The 20218-nt window shown below is 42.1% G+C and overlaps 1 protein-coding gene across 4 annotated transcripts in view; it reads right to left on the minus strand.

Moving 5' to 3' along the window:
- tiam2a (TIAM Rac1 associated GEF 2a) overlaps nt 1-20218 on the minus strand; it is an 84695-nt gene that overhangs the window by 45983 nt on the left and 18494 nt on the right. The window contains exon 1 of one of the 4 annotated variants that reach the window (XM_026299612.1): nt 3361-3498. The exons of the other annotated variants lie outside the window; for them this stretch is intronic. The gene's annotated coding sequence lies outside the window, so the exon portion shown is untranslated. Of the gene's footprint in view, nt 1-3360; nt 3499-20218 lie in introns of those variants that run through there. 4 annotated transcript variants of the gene reach the window in all.

Below are 20218 nucleotides of genomic sequence, written 5' to 3' on the forward strand. Positions count from 1 at the left end.
ACTGAAACAGCACCTGAGGTTTTCTCACTTTAAGCAGTTTGAGATTTTCTGTGCGTAAAAAAAAAAAAAAAAAAAAACAGATTCAGCCAATATCTCAGAGATGGAAAGATTTCCTCTCAAGAACTTTGCAGTCCTGAAGTACAGATTAAGTCCAGTAAACTTCACTCCAACCAAGTTCAGAATAGTATTACATCAATCCACCTTTGTACTGCACAGGACGGCACAGTCATACAGTACAGCAGTGCCAGGGTGGCACTGCTGTACTGTATGACTGGTTTAAAAATTCTCTCCACCCCCTCAAATCTAACTCTCCTCAATCCAGCATCCAAACCAAACATTAGTCGCATTTTTCCACCTCCCCACAAGTAAATGACGTCGTCTTTGATCGGGGTTGGGAAAGTTTTTGAAAGCCGGCTACAGTTTGCTCGTCTGTTTATTTTTAAACCATGGAATCCTTGCTGGCTCTCTCTTTTTTTTTTTTTTCATCCGTCACCGCCAAATTTGTCCGGGGGCAGGACCCAAAACCTGAAACGGCTCAGGAGTGCTCTTTACACAGGCACAAGGCACCTTCTGAGAAGTGCTGTGATTCTGTCTTGTGTGTGTGTGTCTAACATAACTCACTTACATGCATGGAGCTCACACTACAGGGCGCCTTTCAAATAGTGCTAACTCCACTAAACCTCGCAGCACATGTACAGCATGTGTAAGGCCACAGTGTAAATAGCACAGTGCCCAAAGCCTTAACCTTCAGGATTAAATGATGCGCAGCATTAGGAGTCTATCTGCTCTTGCTCGGATGCACCTTGACTGTGAGGTGAGATTAAAAAGTGTTGGTGGACTGTGAAAACCGACTGCTGCTGCTGAAGACATGACGTTGAGAAGGAAACTGGAGGAGAGTTAAACAACTTCCTTAAGTTCAAGGACAGGGCAAAGATTCATATTACCAAAAAATAAAGACGGCAAATAAAGGAGCCACACAAAGAAACCATTCCCTCCTTCTTTAGGTTGTTAAGAAAATTGAAACTGAAGGCCTGGTAATGAACTTTCACTCTGAGCTGATCAGAGGATTAACTAAACACTTGCTTCATTCGTCACATGTTAGATGGTGGACAAGACGGATGTGACAGTGAATATTTACTTACTAAATCGCCCATTTCCCCCGTACATATCACGTCAGTGGAAATAATGCCCGATTCCCACTGGCATTACTCATTCACAATGAGCCTCGCAACCAAAAGTTCATATTAGAATTAGCTTTGCATCAAGAAGCCAAAAAGTGAAGATAAAATGCTCCTATTTGAATGGAGAGTAACTAAACAATGCTCTTTGTGGGGTAAAGACAGAAAGCAGCTGCAGACGACGGCAGCAGTCGGCATAAAGCTGCTTGTCAAACTTGTCACGGTGATGTTTTTTTTTTTTTTTTTAACCGCTACTACTGATGCTTTTCTTGCAAAGTTTATTCACGCAGAGCGGAGTTGTGAGTATGAAAGGCTCAAAGGCGTGCTAGCACACAAACCTAAAGACACACACGTTTGCTGCAACTTCAACTGGAGTATTGTGCGACTGTTTGTGGAGAACAACAAGACAAGTCTTCCTTTTACCAGCAAACCACTGCGCCCAGTCTGAATCCAACACCACCCTCTTCCCCTCCAGTCCTCTGTTCTTGTCAAAAGGCTTCCTACAAGCCATCTGCTCAGAGGCCAAGGGACCACTGCCACCCCATCGCTCCTCAACACACCCCATGACCTGGCATTCTTCATATGCTGCCCCAAGCTGACTCCCACGTAAGCTCCATGTTTAGTCTGTGCGTCTTGGTTCTAAAGCTGGGCATAACAGTGAGGAATGGGCCACACCTCGGCGTGACATAAACAATGAAGTTACATTAGGTGTTAAGGAACTAAGAGTATTTTTCCTTCATAAAGAGGGTCCCGCATGTGTGGAGCAGCAGGTACAACCTCTGCCTCACCGTCTGGAGACCTTTGTTAATTCTGACCCTCGTGTCCTTGAATCTAAACGTAGGAAACAAAGCTGGAGGAACAAACTACTGACACAGCAATGTAGAAAACAGAATGAGTCCCCAGAGAACTAAGGCTGACAGTAATAATATAACGCTGTTAGTTATATTCAGCGTTATAGAAACATTGATAAAGAAATCTTACTGGACCTTTTCAATTGTTTTCCCCGAAACTGTACATTAAATAGTGAAATAATAAAAGGTGGGTGTCCATATAATACTATGTTTAGTTAACATGCCGTTCAGATTTAAGAAATCAGAAATCAGCCGTGTAAATTACAAATAAAGTGGCAGAAACAATCTCAAACAAAATAAGGTTTGATGCTTTTTTTAAAATGATTAGACCGAATATGGAGCTGTGAGGTCGTTTGTTATTAGTAGAGACTGCTAACACAATCACGCTGCCTCCCTCCTGTCAAATCTCAGCCCATGGGACTCGTCTCTTATCACTTTCCTATGGCGTGGTGACAAGTGAGCTCTTAAAGGAGCAGTGCGCTTACAGCTTCACTCTTTTAGACACAGCTTAAATTCAAACTTATGCAAAACCACGGGCAAGTTATTTCATTGTAAAAACAACAACAGGAAGTGAAGCCGAAGAGAAACGGCATTGCCAGAGCCAAAGACGGGGATGTCTCCTGCTGAGTTTTTTGTCATATGAAGCAGATTTAAAGTATCCTGCGGTTGTTTGCTTATGAGCAGAAACGTCCATCTATGAATCACTCGCTGAAAGCCCATAATACTGTGTGGTGGATTCGGCCAAAGCCACCAAACATCCATCAAAGTGCTTGTTAAGTGTCTTTCAGGCTTTTTCATTATACATTTAGAAGCTCTGTGCCTGGCTCCTGACCAAAAATGACATGGCAGCCTTCTAAAAGATTCATACACGTATGCCACACCAGAGTGATGCCAAGAAAATAAAAATTTCATACAATCCACTTTCATACAACCTGCTCCCACAGAACATCCAGCAACTTTATCACGAGCCACAAAGTTAAGACAAGGTGGCATGTTTAACCTGAGTCAGGCGTAAAACGCTGACCACATGGAGCAGCAGTGGTGATAAATTCTGAGACTGTGAAAGGTCATTTTGTTATATCTTCATTTACAATACTACAAGCTGAAAAGCTTCTACATCAAGACAGATTACTACTAAAGCACAAACTGTTATCAAACAGGTACAGGTGGAAACTAGGCAGCATTCACACATGCACAGTGTAATCAACACCAGTGCATCTGGACAACAGGAAACACAATGCAACCTCTTCACCCCTGCCTCATCTTAATCCAGTAAATGGGAGAAACAAAGGAAGAGAAAGATAAAACACAGAGCCCATAACAATCCTTACCTCTGTGTGCCCAGGCTTTAATCTAAAAGCTCTTTGAAGAGCTCGCAAAGGCGAAATCTGGCTGATGTGTCTCTGATCTCAAAGTGGATTCTCCCGGTGAAGCCTCGTTGAGTCTTAAAGCAACACACACGAGCGCACAACGCATCTGGCTCACACACCCAGGCGCACTGGAGGACACGTGGAAACTCCTTCCCGGGTCTGGCGCAGAAGCGAATCACAATCCTCCTGGGGGTAACCCTGGGTAACGGAGCGCCAAGAGGAAAAGCCAGAGAGCGGGGAGGAAAAAGTGAAAAGTTCTCAATAGGAGAGCTCTCTCAGAAAGAGAAGCAAGGATGTTTTATAGCTTTCATTTATTTAGAGTATCCACAGCAAAAACGCTCCACTACTCTACAAGGTTGTTTTTTCCTATATTCTGCCTTTCCATTGGCCAGGAGGTGGATGCAGGGATTGTTACAGCCAAGGCGGTTTTCCATAGCTGTTTGAGGCAATTGGGCGAGACAAGCTGGCGTATAATGGCTGCAGCGCTGCCTGGGAGGCACTGGGGAGGGCGCAATGACTGGAGCTCTTGTCTGACCCTAAATACCACAATGACCCCAGGAGGAAGCCAGAGAGGCAGTCAGCTACTGGGGGAAAAGAAAGAACGTGTGTGTGTGTGTGTGTGTGTGTGTGTGTGTGTGTACACGCATGAGTGAGTGTAATCCAGAGAAAAAGAAAAAAGACCAGCAAGTGAAGACAGAGGTTAGTTGTGAGAATGAGCAGGGCCAAAGAGGATAAAACACAGGAGGAAACAGAGTTAGAGATATAGCTAAGCTGTCTGAAATTTTTCAGGGGCCAGAGGGGCCGAAATGTGCATCTTATTTTGAGGAGTAGCTAATTAAACACAAAACCTTCCCTGGAATTACAATTTTCTGAAATGTACTCTAAATGTTGTGACTAAGCCTTATCCCAGCGGAGACAAACTGGAGACCGCCGTCAGTCTAAAAAACACATGCATGCCTCCATTTGTCTATGGTTCACATAACTGTGGTCACGCAGTCAAACTGGACCCATTCAGAAAGCCACACCAGAACACAACACAGGATCAGGACTGGACGAAGCGGACCACACTGTTCCAAAAGCTGCTCCAGACTCTTGCGAGCCAGTTGTTTATTGCAGTAACTGCCTGAATATCATTAGCATTCAGGGACATGTCACAAAGCTCTATAAATAGAAAACAACAGTGTCTATGTAACCTGAATGCTTAATTGGGTTCTTCTTTAGAAATCCATCTTGCTCTGAATAGCTATTCAAAGTCATGTCCACACCATGCTGTATGAGCAGCTGTGGACTAGTCTTCCATCAGCCTGCTGCTTGACTTCAGGACACAATATTAGCAGCGTCCACTAGGGGTTAAACAATATTGTTAACAACACAATAGTTCTCGTGGCCTAGTCTGAGCTGCTCTCAAAGCCCTTTGTCTAACTCTAGATAGAGGCAGCTAAAAGGCTGCTGAAAAACACGAGGCATGAAAAGAGTAAGGCAATGAGAAATAAAGAGAAGGCTGTGTGGACCACTGTGATGCATATTCATATAGAGCAGGTGCCGGGTCTAATTCCACCCAGCCAAATGGTCTGACCCCTAATTAAGATCAATTAATGCCCCAACAAGCTCTCCAGAGCCAATTTAAATCCCTCTATGCCCGAGCTCCGGGCAGCTGACTCATGCACACATCTCAATGTAATTTCAATCCACATGTCTTCAACTTCCAAGCTCATGGCAATCCTGATCGTAGAAGCTGAAAGCCACCATGTGCTATGCCATGATAGCAACATAATTCAAGAAAATAAATCATACCCCTGCCTGTGTACGAGCATTATCATGAGTAACCAAGTGCAGCACAGGAAACACAAGGGGCAAACATACATCATAGGATTTCACATGGAGGAAATCTGGAGCATTATCATTGTGACGCAGGTTTCAGAGTTCATCAGCACAGCCCTGCTTTGGGATCGTGCTTTGAAACACTGGAAACTGCCCAGTAATGCTGAAGTGTAGATTACCCTTTAAAAAAAAATCATTTAAAAATCCCCCATTTTTGATCATGCTGGCAGCAGTGCCTTCTGGCTTATACTGCTTTTTGATTTGGTCCAGACTGAAATATCTTAACATCAACGGGATGAACAGTCATGCAAACCTTGTAAAGGCATTCATACTCAATTATACTTTAATGATCATCACATTTTTCCTCGAGCACCACTACAGGGCTGACATTTTTTTTTATTTTCAGCTAAAGATCTCACCAAGTACTGGATAAATTCACACCAAAAGAAACATGAAATCATTTTGCCATTTCATTACCTTTCATCTAGAGCCATCAGCAGGTTAATCAGTACCTGAGCAAATATCATTTGCTTGTTCCAGCCTCTCAAATCTGCTGATTTTTCAGTTCTATATATAATTTTAAACTAAATACAGAGGCATTTAATTGTGGATTAAGAATACTGAATTGACATGTTCCTCCTTGACATTTATATACATATATATATACATATATATATACATATATATATACATATATATATACACATATATATATATATATATATATATATACATATATATATATATATATAACACTATATATATATATTATATATATATACAATATATATCTATATATATATATACATATATTATATATCATATATATATATATACACATATATTCTATACCATATATATAATATATATATATATATATATATATATCTATATCTATCTATACATAATATATATATATATATACATATATAGATATATCACATATATATATATATATATATACATATACATTATCTATATATACATATATATATATACACATACATATATATATAATACATAGATATATATATATACACATATATATATATATATATACATATACATATATATATATATAATATACATATATATATATATATACATAACATATAATATATATATATATATATATATATATATATATATATATATATATATATATACACATACATATATACACACATATATATATATATACACACATATACCAAAAAGATAACAGATTTTTTTTGGCTATACAAAATAAACATTCCAGCAGCTCTCTACACGTATCCAGCAAATCAGCTACACAGCACTATGTTTTCAGTACCTCAAGGACCTTAGATGGATGCATTCTATTTCTATGTTAAACAGGGGGGTAGCCACATTAACCTTCTATGTAAATCTGATTTTTATGAAAGCCATATCAACTATGTCACATTTATTCTCAGCAGATTACTTGCAATAATCCATCCCTGATGAAACACTCACACTTGTGATGCTCATGGGGCCAGGCTGACAAATTGGGTGGAGGAAGAGAGTTGGAGGAGAGTCAGATGGAGAAATATGAGTTTTCAGTCAGCATGCAGATATTTCTTGTCTTCTCCTAAACAGCACAATGGAGCCACTCTCATGCCTGGAGGCCTTTTACACTTTGATGCCACTGATTATCCTGCAGCAATTTGTGAACAAAACGTCCACTGGGAGGAAATAAATTCATCTTAATTGCTCATTTTAGTAGATTTTAATGCACTGCCTCAACTGAAAACAAGGTTTGGAAATGCATTTAAATCTGTGACTAGAGGGTTAGAGGATCTAGGGGAGTAGACCAATGCAATTTACTTACGTTGGGATGCTTTAAGTCCAGGTGAAAGGTCAAGTCAAGTTTGGTGGTGGGTTCTACTCTCAATCCCACTTCACCTCTTTAACACTTCGGCTGAACTAAATCCAGATGAGTCCTCATAAAGGCTGCCGTCATAGAAAGTCACCTATTTTTAAAGGTTTACACTTAACAGAAGTTGGTTTATATAAGACACCCCCTAATGTGGATCTGCATGTCAAACCTGTAAAATCTGAAAAATACAAACATTCACGTGATTCAAAAGTTATCCCTCCGACTATCTATCCACTATTCCTCCCTCTACGCCTCTTCATCCTTCTGTCCTCTACAGTGAAATCTCTATTTTCTGCCAGCCTCCCCTGCTGTCAGCTCAGTTCATTTTCTACAGGTGGAAGCTCCTGTCAGACAAAACAGCCCAGAACACAGTCCAACGCTGGCTTTAAATTAACCAGGATATGTCCCTACAAGCAGGCTCTCTACTAACCAAAGAGGGCTGATGGGTGTCTGTGTGTGTAAGACAGGACAATGCCACAGGGTTCTCTGCTGACAGTGGCAGTGCAGAAATCCAAAATGAGAGATGTGGTGTAAACATCTTGTTACTTTTGTTTAGAAGAGTCACTGAATCAGAACATCCTCAAGGGGGTGTCACAGTATCCATCTGCTGCCTGGGAGCGTGTCTATGCGTTTGCATACGTGTGCAGTTTTATATTTGCATGCTTTGAGTGGCAGAGGGAGGAATAGGTTAACAGCAAAAAGAGATGGATTGTGTGTGTGTGTGTGTGTGTGTGTGTGTGTGTGTGTGTGTGTGTGTGTGTGTGTGTGTGTGTGTGTGTGTGTGTGTGTGTGTGTGTGTGTGTGTGTGTGTGTGTGTGAGAGAGAGATCCAACAAACAGCTGGAAGACTGCAGGTGCAAATCAGCTTTCCATCAGCTTCTCTGCTAATTAAGCAGCTTAATGGACAGAGGAAGGTCATTTTGAGGGTCAAATCAGTGAAGGGAAAAAGACACAGGCACGCACACACATATACCTGCAGCATATACCTGGACGTGTTCTGGAGATGCAATATCTCGCTTATAAGCTCTGATATTCCTACAGTTTAGCTCCTTTGATTTTCAAGTGCAAACTACATGCTCCTAAAGGACACCTCAACATCTGTGCTGCAGCACAGCTCAGCCTGCCCCAGCTTTGTCCAGCTCCATCGTATTCTCATATAATCTACAAAGAGCTAAAGGAGAGCAAGTTTTAGGAGCCCCAGCCTTCCAGCTGCAGGGTTACAGATAAAATGTCTGGAGGAAATGGTAAGAGCAGTAAAATGCATGACAGGCCCTGAGCACAAAACATGTAGCACCCAAAAAAAAAAAAAACAGGGTTAGTAAAGAGACCCTAAGGCTCCTGGGAAAACATCTAGCCCTGTCTACAAAATGGAATTTACAGCAGGACAGCTTCCTCGTACAAAGGGTAACGACAGATACCCAATTATCTCCTCCCCAAAAAGAGATAAGGAAATGAAAAATGCCTTTGAGGTGCAGAAAAGGGGAAACAACAACACATCATTTGTTACCCTTCAGGAAGGACAGTTTGAATCTCAGGCATCATCAAAAAAAAAGAGAAAATTTCTTCCTCCTCTAATTTGTGCCAAGGTTCACAGTGACTTTGTATATTTTTGCACATACCAGTATGAATGCCTGCATAATACATCTGCATTAAACCAATTCCCAAAATGTATTATCACCTGTCGCTGTCCTTTGTGTGCTGCAAGATAATCTATCAGTTGCTACGTGGTGCGAGCTGCAGTGATTAATACGATCAGACTGTGACACGTTCACTCATTACCATAAAGACAGCCGCTGTAGTGTATTGCAATATCTGTGTGAGACATACTCCAGGCTCTCTAAGGTGATCCATCAGAGATCATTGACCGCTGCAGTGCAATATCAGTCAGACAAAGCCAGCTGCTGGAGGTCAGACAGAATCACCAGAGGTTGCAGGGAAACAATGAGGTACTAGGAATTTGGGAGCAGGTAGTCCATGCACCATAATCAAAGATACATACATAGACATTCAAAACTCGCAAACACATGTAAAACATAAACAGCAAATAAAAGAAAACAGGAATTACCTACTGGAGGGGGCAGATCTGCATTTTGAAAAGGACAAAATGAATGTGGGAATTAACTGCCCCAGATGTGAACTAGCTGTGGCTTTGAAACAAGATGACATGCAGCTGGTAAATACAGCTCTATCTGGGGTAGTAGGGCAAACAACCAAGCCTGGCTTTGTCCCAGTAGATACACACACGAACAGCACACACACACCTGCTGAGCTGGCACACACTGCTGCAGGGGAGGGCCAAACAGTTTGCTTTCAGATGCTCCTTGGGTATAGATATGTCTAAGTGTGTGTGACTCCTATCCATCTATCACTGCCACAGACATGCATTAATCCCGCTCTGCATTCTTTAGGAGCTCTGACGCCACAAGGAGTTTGCCCTCGTGGCCTCCCCCACCCAGGGTGCAGAGCACACCCCTCCTGGCCCTGGAGCCAGAAATCTGTTGGCACTGCGCGAGCCGATGGATCAGTAACATGTGATTTAAGCTCGGAAAGCCAGAGGACAGGTTGACGCTAATGGATATGGTAATTCAGATGTTATCTCCCTATGCCAAGGCGACCCATATGTTCATGGTAAACTAGGGCTTCAGCTGGCAGTGTCTCTCCTTTTATGGCCTATTAAGGGCCAACGTGTACATCACAGTCAGGCCAAACAGAACATGAATCACTCGGCTCACTCTGATTGAATTGATGAGCATAATTCTCTGGACTGTGCAGCGCATAAGACAATGTGATTGATGACACAACTAAGTGAGCTGGAAAATAAACCACTGACTATAATATGCAGGTGAGAACTTCAACAATGACCAGGTATTTGTTGGCAATAGTTCAGCATTACTACTATATACTTCCCAGGCTGTTAAAGCCTTAAAAAGTGACAAAGCAGTCAGGCTGGTCTGGGCCTGTCTGGTTGGTTTGATCATCGTGGTCAAGGTAACAAAGCAGCTGATTCCCAGCAAGCCATTAAAGTCCATTACAGTCTTTTTTTACTGCACTGACTGTCTGAAACGCTGTTTCTGTTAAGTGCTCAGAACAAATACCGTCACTTAAACATGCCAGATCAGTCCATGTGGTGTGGAAATGTCCGTTTTACCAGGAGATAACGCCAATCAGCTTTCTTTTCATTAGCAATCTGCTGTATTGTGCCATACTCCAAAACCCTGACACTTAAAGAAACAAGTAAAAATGAACAAACAAGCAGGATAATCCCTACAGCAGAGGATTAACTATCGTGGGACTGCATTGATTGTTACGGTTCCCCCTTTTTGTTTGCACTTGCAAATCCGAACCACACCAAAAATACATTAGACAATCCAGGGATGCAATTTCTGTTTAAAATGAAAATCAATGTGATGAGTCAACAAATAGGCTTTAGTGATATCACACTGTTGATCCTGTACAAGTATACATCGTTGTGTCTAGCTGAGCCGAGCCGAGCCGGGCAGCCAGCTGTAGATGGCAGGATAAAGCGAACTGGGTTGTCGGCATCAAGTCATGGACCTACACCAGATCCGCATAAACACAGGAGCACATTCTGGACGGCTAAATAAACCATCCATCAAATGAAAACAATGTCCTGCTGTTCCAGGAGCCCATCCACATGCATGTTTATACACATACAACATACAAATGTCCTGAAACAACCATGGAGCCTCTAATAATGAATTATCTCACTTACAATACAGTTTTTGTAAACACAGCCCTGAGCTGTTATTAATCTTCTCATAAAGTAACCATGCACTGACTGCCAGGCTGCTCACTGCTACGGGCTCGCTACAGTGCAGAGAGAAAATACTAATATTCTCTGTTGAGCTGGCTGTTTAACGAAGGCGGGTAAATTCTCCGAGCAATAAACAGGTTATGAAATAAGACCAGCTTACTGCAATCTTACTTTTACAGGAAAGCAGAAACATTATTGCCCCTGTTATCATTAACCCAAACAATTTGTTTTATTGCATCTTCAATCCCAGCTGGCTATGATATGCAGTATCTGTAACCAGGCAGAGTAACGAAACAGATAAGAGCAGCGAAATCTGAGCTGGACTGTCTGCTCAGCATCCTAAAAGCACTGATGATGGGTGAGACAGATGGAGAGAAGCCCGACACACGCACACACTCGCAGAAATTTTACTCATCACAACAGCCACCATCTCTGGATGTCTGCGGTTACCCTGCACATGCAACAGGCTGAAATATCTGCAGTCTATATATGGGCAAACAGCTATGTGCATAAATGAGTTTCACTTATGCATAAAGGCAAAGCTACATTTTAGTTAGTAAATAGTATGACTTCAGCAATGCTAATCATTTTTTTTATCCATATTTATAACAGACCTTACAAACTTTATTTTATTGAAGCAGCCAATAAACCACCCTACCTGTGTGAATAACAATTAGCTTCACGCTGTGGCGAGCGGCGAACGGCGTCTGTCTGTGCAGACAAGGACTTTTTATTTTCAGTGTGTGGAAAAATACGGCCGCATGGGACGTCCTGCAGGGGACAGCTCAGCACTCGCAAACAGGTTTAACACCTGTGGTGAATGTATGTCTGTGCGTGTGAACACACCTCTGATTGTCTTCAGTTCCCTCAGGTGCTTAGTCAGTGCACAAAGATCATGACCTAGATTCTGTCCCCAAAATTGCATGTGAGCGGTTTGTCTCAGACAACCTTTCATTTCAAGTAGAAACAAATTTGGACTCGTAACACGGTGGCAGGAATTCTGAGATCTAAGGGAGCCCAAATGGCAAAAGCGAGATTAGATTTCACAGACGAACCATCACAAGAAATTATCTGGGAGCCGTTATCAACCTATAATCCAGAACAGGTGCTCGACAAAGCACTCAAACGCCACTGTGTTTACCTTGGAAAGTTCAATAAACATAACAACAAAAGCTGACCTGTTCAAGTTGCAGGAAAACACCTAAACCAGTTTATCTAGTCAGGGACATGCAGGGAAGACGTGAGCTAATTTGCAGAAAAGTCACAGGCAATTCTCTGCGAAACAAACTCCTTTGTCCTGTTCTGTAAAGCTTCTTCACTGAGGAATATGGTTCATAGAGGCTGCTAACACAAAAACAGGCCAACGCAGGTACAGAACGGCACCTCACCAAAGGGCATGGCAAGACTAGTCTAAGTGCTAGCAGCTGTGCCACATGTGCACCGCTTTTACCGACATGATTAAATTAAGGCCCCTGCCAAACTCATTATTATCCCATCCATATAGGGAAGCTGAGGAATGTCAATGAGGGCCGCGCTCATTACGCAGTCGTCATGCACCCTGCACAGAAAGAAACAAGTAGTTTCACACAATTACAGACAGTAAATCAACAACATATTCCAGCAGGCAGCCTTTCTTTTGTGACTGTGAAAAATTATAGACCAGCCCTTAAATTTCATCCAGTAAAATAAATTACTTAACATATTGAATTACAGTTGACAGGCTGACGTGACGGTCGGGTGATGTCCCATAGGACAGGCAGGAGGAATAGGCAGGCAGATGTTCTGACCAGCAGAGGTCACGGAAGGTCAAGCGGTTCCATTATGAGAGGACAAGGGTGGTATTTATTCAGTGCCTTCTCCTCCTAAGCAGGGGTGGGCTCCTCCTAAGAGGGAATGGAGATGGATACTTAACCCTTGAGGCAAACGGGTGAGTACAAACCATCCACTGTTTCTCTTATTACTGGTAGAGATAACAGCAACTGTTCCACCCACACCCTGTGAATGTGTTTAAAAAAAAGGGAAAGGAGAAAGCCTGAAATTCACAGATTATGTGACTCCCAAATGATCGAGAGAAAATGCTACTACCCAAGCGGGATAATAACAGAAAAGCAGAGGCAATGTGGTCTCGTGCACTGCAACCCACTTTAAAACAGCAATAATGACCAAGAGTCATACAGTGGTTTAAGCAATTTAACTTGATCTGACATGTCTGCAGTCTGTTTTGTCTCAACATATCAAAGTGACTCTGATGTACCCCTATACACAGCTTATAGAAAAGAATACGCAACTTTTTCAACATGTCTGATGTTCTATATGAACATATCTTGTCCATATCTCTAAGTGTAATGCACAGCTTGGCCAACAGCCCTGACATTAAACATGATGATATGGACACTGGTGTAAGATAGGAAAGAGTGAGTTCAGTGTTCCAGGTGGTTTAAATGCTTAAAGCCTGTGACACTGCATGATAGCATGATTAGCAAAAGCATTAGGCATGTCTGGGACCAAACATGAACACTTAGAAACATCCTCACCCCTACACACCCACACATTATCATCATCATCATCATCATCATCATCATCTCAGAAAGGCTGCACACTGACTAATGGTCTACACTCTCTTGGGCTGCACTTTAAGGCCAATTAAATGTTCTGCTGATGAAAAACAAAAGGTTGAAATGTGTTAATTAAGGTTCCGGCTCTTTGATTCAAAACCTCGTCAGTGATCGGGACAAATAAACCTACAAATCACAGAGTGAAAGAAACAAACAAAACAAAACAAAAAAAAATACAGAAAGAAATGACACATGAGGCTGATAATACAACATGACTGTTTTAATACAGCATTCACAGGCGCCTTAAACTACAGCAATCAGCTCAACTGTCAGGAAACCCCAGTTCCTGGCATTTCTGGATATTGTTATTATTATTTTAAGCTTGGGCATGCCAGTTTGAACCTATGAAATGTATAATATCTTTATTAGTATAAAAAAAGACAACCACAAGTTTCCAGTGAGGCTGACTTCTCCACACGAGCAGACCACAGGGCTTGCCGCTGGAGACAAAACCACTCGCTTGCACACACACACAAAATTACTACTGTGGAGCTGTAAGAGCGCCTAAAGAGACAAGGATGGTTTTTCAAAATAACTTCTTGAAAGTATCAAAGTTATTAAAGTCTTTCTTTTACAATTAGAGTCTTTGCCAAACAAACAAAAAAAAAAAAAAAAAAAAAAGAGATATCGCAATTTCTGATTAACGCTATCCAGACTCAATCCAAGCCAGAGCATAGACACCCAAGGCTAAAAGAGTGAAATTAAGCTTTCAATTGGTTGTTTGTATTGGCAGAGAAAATGAAATGCAATAACCTACACACCAAAGAGTATCAAGTGCATGTCACTGGAATGAGTGACACAACATCAGCCACCTATTAGTCACCAGTCAGGGTGTGCTACTTGGATCACTAACCTCATGAGACTGTGAATAAACGATTTCACCCTCAAAACGGGGAAATGATTTATAATGAATGACTTCACCCCTGCACGTATTCACGTTACACCAGACCCTGTCACATGCAAGGTGAATATCAATCAGTATGTAAAAGGAAACTGCTGGATGTAAAAAAATGCAACATGTGAGAAAAAGGTATTTTTCTTTGGTATTCTGTCAGATTCCTACTATTAAAGCACATGGCACGGAGATCAAAACCTTTCACCGTGTGAAAGTCAGCAGGCAGTTTACACATAGCTACTCCGTCAACGCGGTTGATGAAGCCCTCGAAAGTTATGCTGTTTAACACACACACACGTCTAATTAATCAACTAGAAAGAATACAAGCAGAAGAGCCACTGTACAACATGTACGCCACAGTGGCCCCACATACTTCAGCACTGATTTTGTTTTTTTTTTTATATGCACCAACACACCAATTGTGTTACACACAGGCCATGCACGTCTCTTTTAGTTGTGAGTCACTCATTCCCTTTTAACCACAAAGAGCTAGTCTAAACTGTAGACTCTACATGCTCCCACATCATCCACATCCAGAGACATCCATCTGGAAAAGCCTGTCCTGCTGAGTGGGTCAAACCACCAGAGAGGTGTTTCAGGGGTTGAGATGATCCATACTAGCTACTCTCCTAGCCAATGCATAAAATATAGAGTAGGACACAGAGGGAGGAGGGGGTCACAGTGCAGCAAATGTCATGAAGCCTAACAAAAGCCTAATCATTTAAGAGACATTAAATGTCTTAGCATTTCTTATAACCATCTGTGACTTTCCTTTGCCCTGTTTTGTGAGCAAATGTTAACTGTATCTGATAACCTTCGGAACAAACAGTCTACCTCTTGCACACAGGCAGATGTGTGGGAGTCTATGAACCAAGCAGTTCTCTTTCTTGGCTCCAGCACCTTTAATGACATTAGGATCGAGCTGCAGACAAATTAGGAGTCAGCTTCTCCAATGACAGGTGAATGTCAAATACCTTTGATAGCCTCTTGTGTCCCCAATACCCACAAGCACATCCAAGTTTCTGCTGCGTTTGCAGCAGTCTGGTGAACTGGTTGCCCTCCATCTCCTTTCAAATATCATAAGGTTTGGCGACTGCACTGAGTTTCTGTGAGTGTTGAGGTTTAATAACCCTCCGAAACAGCTATGAACCCAGCTGAGCTAGACAGCTACAACTTTTAAAAAGCAGTATTTATGAGGGCCTGGTCGCAGTAGGCTGAGCAATGACCTGCACTCTACATAATCTGCTTTAGTTTGAATCAATTCATGGAAAAACCTGCTAGGTGTCCATCCTGACATTGTATAAGTGCTGTCCACCCTTGTGTGCACTCACTGATCGTGAACTTACTAGATAGTGATTCATTGCCTGCACCCAACCACTGTGAAAACCACACAAGCCTTAGACTCTGGAGCCAGGTGCATAAAGAAGTTGCCAGCCAATGAGCAAGATGGTCCCTCGAGACCAGAGAAGACAAACCCTGACTCTAAGGGAGATCACTTGGTACCAGCAGAGCAACAGTGGAGTGGGAGAAATGGATGACTAGTCAATCTTTAGATTTCCAGAGGGTGTCATAAAATTAACTAAGCTCTCCTACTGCTCCCATGCCAGTACACCATTTCTCTTCCCTTTCACCAGGGGTCTCAAACCCCAGTCCTCGAGGGCCACTGTCCTATTTGTTTTCAGCTATCCCTGCCCTACCCACTGCTGATTACCTGGATCAGGTGTGTTCAGCCAATCAGAAGCCGAAAGGACAGGGATGGTTGGAAAACAAGCAAGACAATGGCCCTTGAGGACTGGAGTTTGAGACCCCTGCCTTAAACTGAGGATATAATTCAGGTGTAGCACAGGTTTTTCCTTCTCTTTAGTTGGGAAGGCTGCAAAGACTGATTCAAGTGATGAAATGTAAATATAGTGACAAAATCCAACTTACTGTTATTTCTTCTTATCTCAACATGCGTCACAAGTCCTTTCACACACATATTCTTTCCCTCTGAACACTGAGACCTGTCAGCCACATAAGCCTCGACAATCACACCACCCCAAGAAACAGGTTATTTGGATAAATTTACCTCTTCAGAGAAAACGGTTTTTGAGAAAGATTTAATTGGACATGTTCACCAAGTGGATGCCAGGATTTCCAGTGACCTAAAGCAATCAGTTCCCAGGTTCTGTTTACACTGGCCTAATGCCAAATGACTGAACCAACATGACAAAGCCTGGAAACTGAGAAGGGGAGAAAAGAGTGTATCTAGCTCGGAGATCAAACCTCCAAGTGCTGAAGCAAGGGAGGGGGCTGGACAGGGAGAGGAGTGCTAATGAGCCTGAAAATGTTCCTCAACATAACACAAATACAATGGCTGCCAAAGACCCTCCAAAACACTTCAGGTCTCTCACAAAGCCTAGGAAATGGTGCAGATAAGGACACAGTTCGGTGGAGTGAGCTACTGAGGAAGAAAAATAAAGGAAACATTAATATCTCGTAAGACTGTAGAGTTTTACGAAGTGATAAAGGCAGATTGTGATAATTGGATTAGTGGATACAACTGGATTCAGAGGTGATCAGAGACAGCTTTGAGCACACCACTAGGTTCTGCCATAGGATTTAATATAGCAGGTATTCATAAGAATCATATCGTGATGGGAAACTGGTTAGGATGATGACATGAATGCCACTTTTTTTAAAAATTCAACATATGGTTATGAATATATATCAATCACCTAGTTTGAGGTCACATCAGCAGAGGCTGAGCTTCCTAGATTTTCATCCAAAACAAAAACAGTCAATCTCCACTAATTTCTGAGCAGGTGGGATGTGTTGGAGTAAATGTGTACCCAGACTTTTCTCCATCCATCATGGAGGACAATGCAATACACATGGCACCAACTGCACATCCCAGCACTGAGCACTCTGGCCTGTAGCTCCAGCTGTGTTTGCCTTTCAAATAAGGCAGGGATTGTAAGCGAGACCTTATGGCTGCTAGGCCAAGGTAGGGCAGATCAATCACAATTTCCATTGTTATAAAGACTGACCGGTAGGGGTAATTGGGGGTGCACAATGGGGTATTTCCATACAAACAGGACAGACGATTGCCGTAAGAGTGTGCCAACATGTGCCGTCATTACCAAGATTTCAGACAAACAGCTGATACCTGATGCAAATTGACAATTTCTAATTAATCAAAAGTTCATATTGGATTTTACACACAAAAGAAATGTGCTGAAAGAATATGTTCTGCGTTTAAAGGACCACATACACCTCTCCAACTGGGTTCTCCATAGGAGTCAAGCTATAATGGTATCAATTACTATACATGGATCAATAGCTTCTATAGCCAGTAACCCCACTCCTCTCCATCTTATGGCTCATACGTTTTGATAATCAAACTATTTCTTCTACATCCACGGCTTGTAAATCACTTGGTCAGCATGCTGAGACAGCTCATTTTTCCCAGACTGAAATATTGTATGGCATCTGGTAAGCTTATACGTATTACATGCACTGCTACTCAGCTGCAGCTATGGGGGCTCTCTGCCTCGTGTACACCAATCGTCATATGATTTATATGACCATCAATAAAAGAATGGTAATGGCGTGTCTTTCAGTTACTTCTTTGGGGTTAATGAAAGTCTGAATCACCATTGAAGTTGTCTGGCACTGTTTAATAGCAACATCACTCTCTTCTTCACCCTACACCTCAATTTCCTGCTAGGGTAACTTTTGATCTAGTACCTCATTTGGCACTTTGTTAAAGCACCCGCCACCATTTAATCTTCATTTTCTTTGCAAACCTCACATGCCATTCTTTAGCAGGTGACCTAAAAGGAGTGCAATTCAATTTAGGTCCCTGCATTAACCTCCTTAAGATCCGGGTGTTGTGGCTGTTAAAAGGAGCACGAATGGGTTCATTGGTTCAGCTGGATGAAAACCACGTCGCTCTGCTGAGCCGGACAGAAGGTTCCGCTTTGTGCGGCAGAGCAGGAGATCTCGTGTCGGAGCTTGGTACACAAAGTGCAGCTGACTGAACAAATTCCTCAAAGTGTATAAGAGTGAGTGTGTCCGCTAGCGTGATAGCCACAGCAAAACAAGTTAAATTCAGAATCACTGAATTATGCAGCACACACGCTACACAGCATCTCTCTTTTGGCTGTTTCTCAGTCGGTTATTCCCTTCACCTAAAATGCCGTTACCAGACAGTGCTGTCAGTCTTGTGTTGTAGCTCTGTAGTTGTGTGCACCCAGAATGGGTCAATGCCAGCTGTGTGTCTTTTACTTCTGCGTCTCAGTTAGTGCTGCAGCAAATGACAAGTCTCAGGCAAAATGCTGTCAGCACTGGCTCTTAGTTCACCTGCTTTTTATAGCAAACACTCCAGACGACTGCTGGTCGTGCACTAACGCTGTGAAAGCCAAATATAATCTCAAACCACAGCAGTAAGAAATAGAAGCATACAAGCCACTATTATGTGTGCCATACTGGACTGTCTAAACTTAGAAAGCCTGAAAGGACATTTCATTGTAATCAAAAGGAGTGAATAAATGGAAGGAAGTACATTCTAGTAATAAGTTTTAGAAGAAGCACCATTCATGTGGAGCCCTTGGGGTTTTTCTCCCCCCTGCAGCATCTCTCTACCTAAAGACAGGAAAAGGCCTTGAGCCCCGTGTGACAATACGCACAGATGTTACCCATGCCTGATAAGTCTGATGCACACCACCTTATATGGAGAAAAATGTGCCGGGAAGAAGACATGAAACATTGGTGTTTCTCAGCCAGTGTGCTGGGGCTTCAGAATTAACGATGACGGGCACACGCACACACGCACGCACACACGCACACACCCTGTGGAGGAGAGAACAACTCCAATTTTTCACACCAGTGAGACAGCTCCTCTTCACAAATAACTCCACAAAGTTACACACAGAGAGTCGACCTGACTTCAAAACAGCCTGTTTCATCAGGGACGTTCCCGTGCTTATTATGTCACTGTCCAATGATGTTACTGAGCCCTTTAACTTAAATTACACAAGCAAAGTGCTGTAAATTCTTGGTAGTAACTCCGTGCCACTCAGCGAAGGTTACATCTCACATCTCACGGTCCTGCCCGGCTGAAACACAAAATGTTTGTATGTTATGCAGCTAAAAAGGTAATTACAGGCCACGTTTTATCAGTTTCACTCTGGTTCAAGATCCTGTCCTAGAACATGAAAACACTGACTAGTAAAAACATAATGTTCCTTGTGGTTAAGAATTTCTTTTCCACAAAAATGTGAACCACAAAGAGCAAAATATGTACATGCTGACTCAGATTCTGACCGGGTGATTTTGTTACTGATTGCTATAATAAAAAAACAAAACAAAACAGCAATTACACAAGTATATAACCATTTCTCTATAGACCATTACAAAGTTAAGGGAGCTCAAAGGCCTGAGGAAACACACAGACACACCAACCACACAGCATGTTCCCCCTCCAGAAAAATAAAAAGAAAATAGTGTCAGTTGGGTACAATTTGGGCTGGGCCTAATTCCTGGGTACAGATGATCCAAGTAAATCATTAGCAAAGATTTAAAGCATGGCTGATTTATCTTATCCATCGTTCAATAATCATCTATCGTGTTCATTACTTTACAATATCACATTTCTTCAGATTAAATGTCTTCACCAAGATACTGCTGCAGGAATATTGGAGAGAGCCCAGCCTTCAGTCAGACTCTTAAGGTCTAACATTAGCCTGTGCATTTATTAATACACCCCTCTTCAGCCACATACAAAGGTAGGACAGTCAGGCTGACACATTTGCGTGTGTGTTTCCATGACAGAGGCCCCCCAGTGCCAAAAGGCAC

Source organism: Mastacembelus armatus, chromosome 22 (assembly GCF_900324485.2).
Source record: "Mastacembelus armatus chromosome 22, fMasArm1.2, whole genome shotgun sequence".
NCBI lineage: Eukaryota > Metazoa > Chordata > Actinopteri > Synbranchiformes > Mastacembelidae > Mastacembelus > Mastacembelus armatus.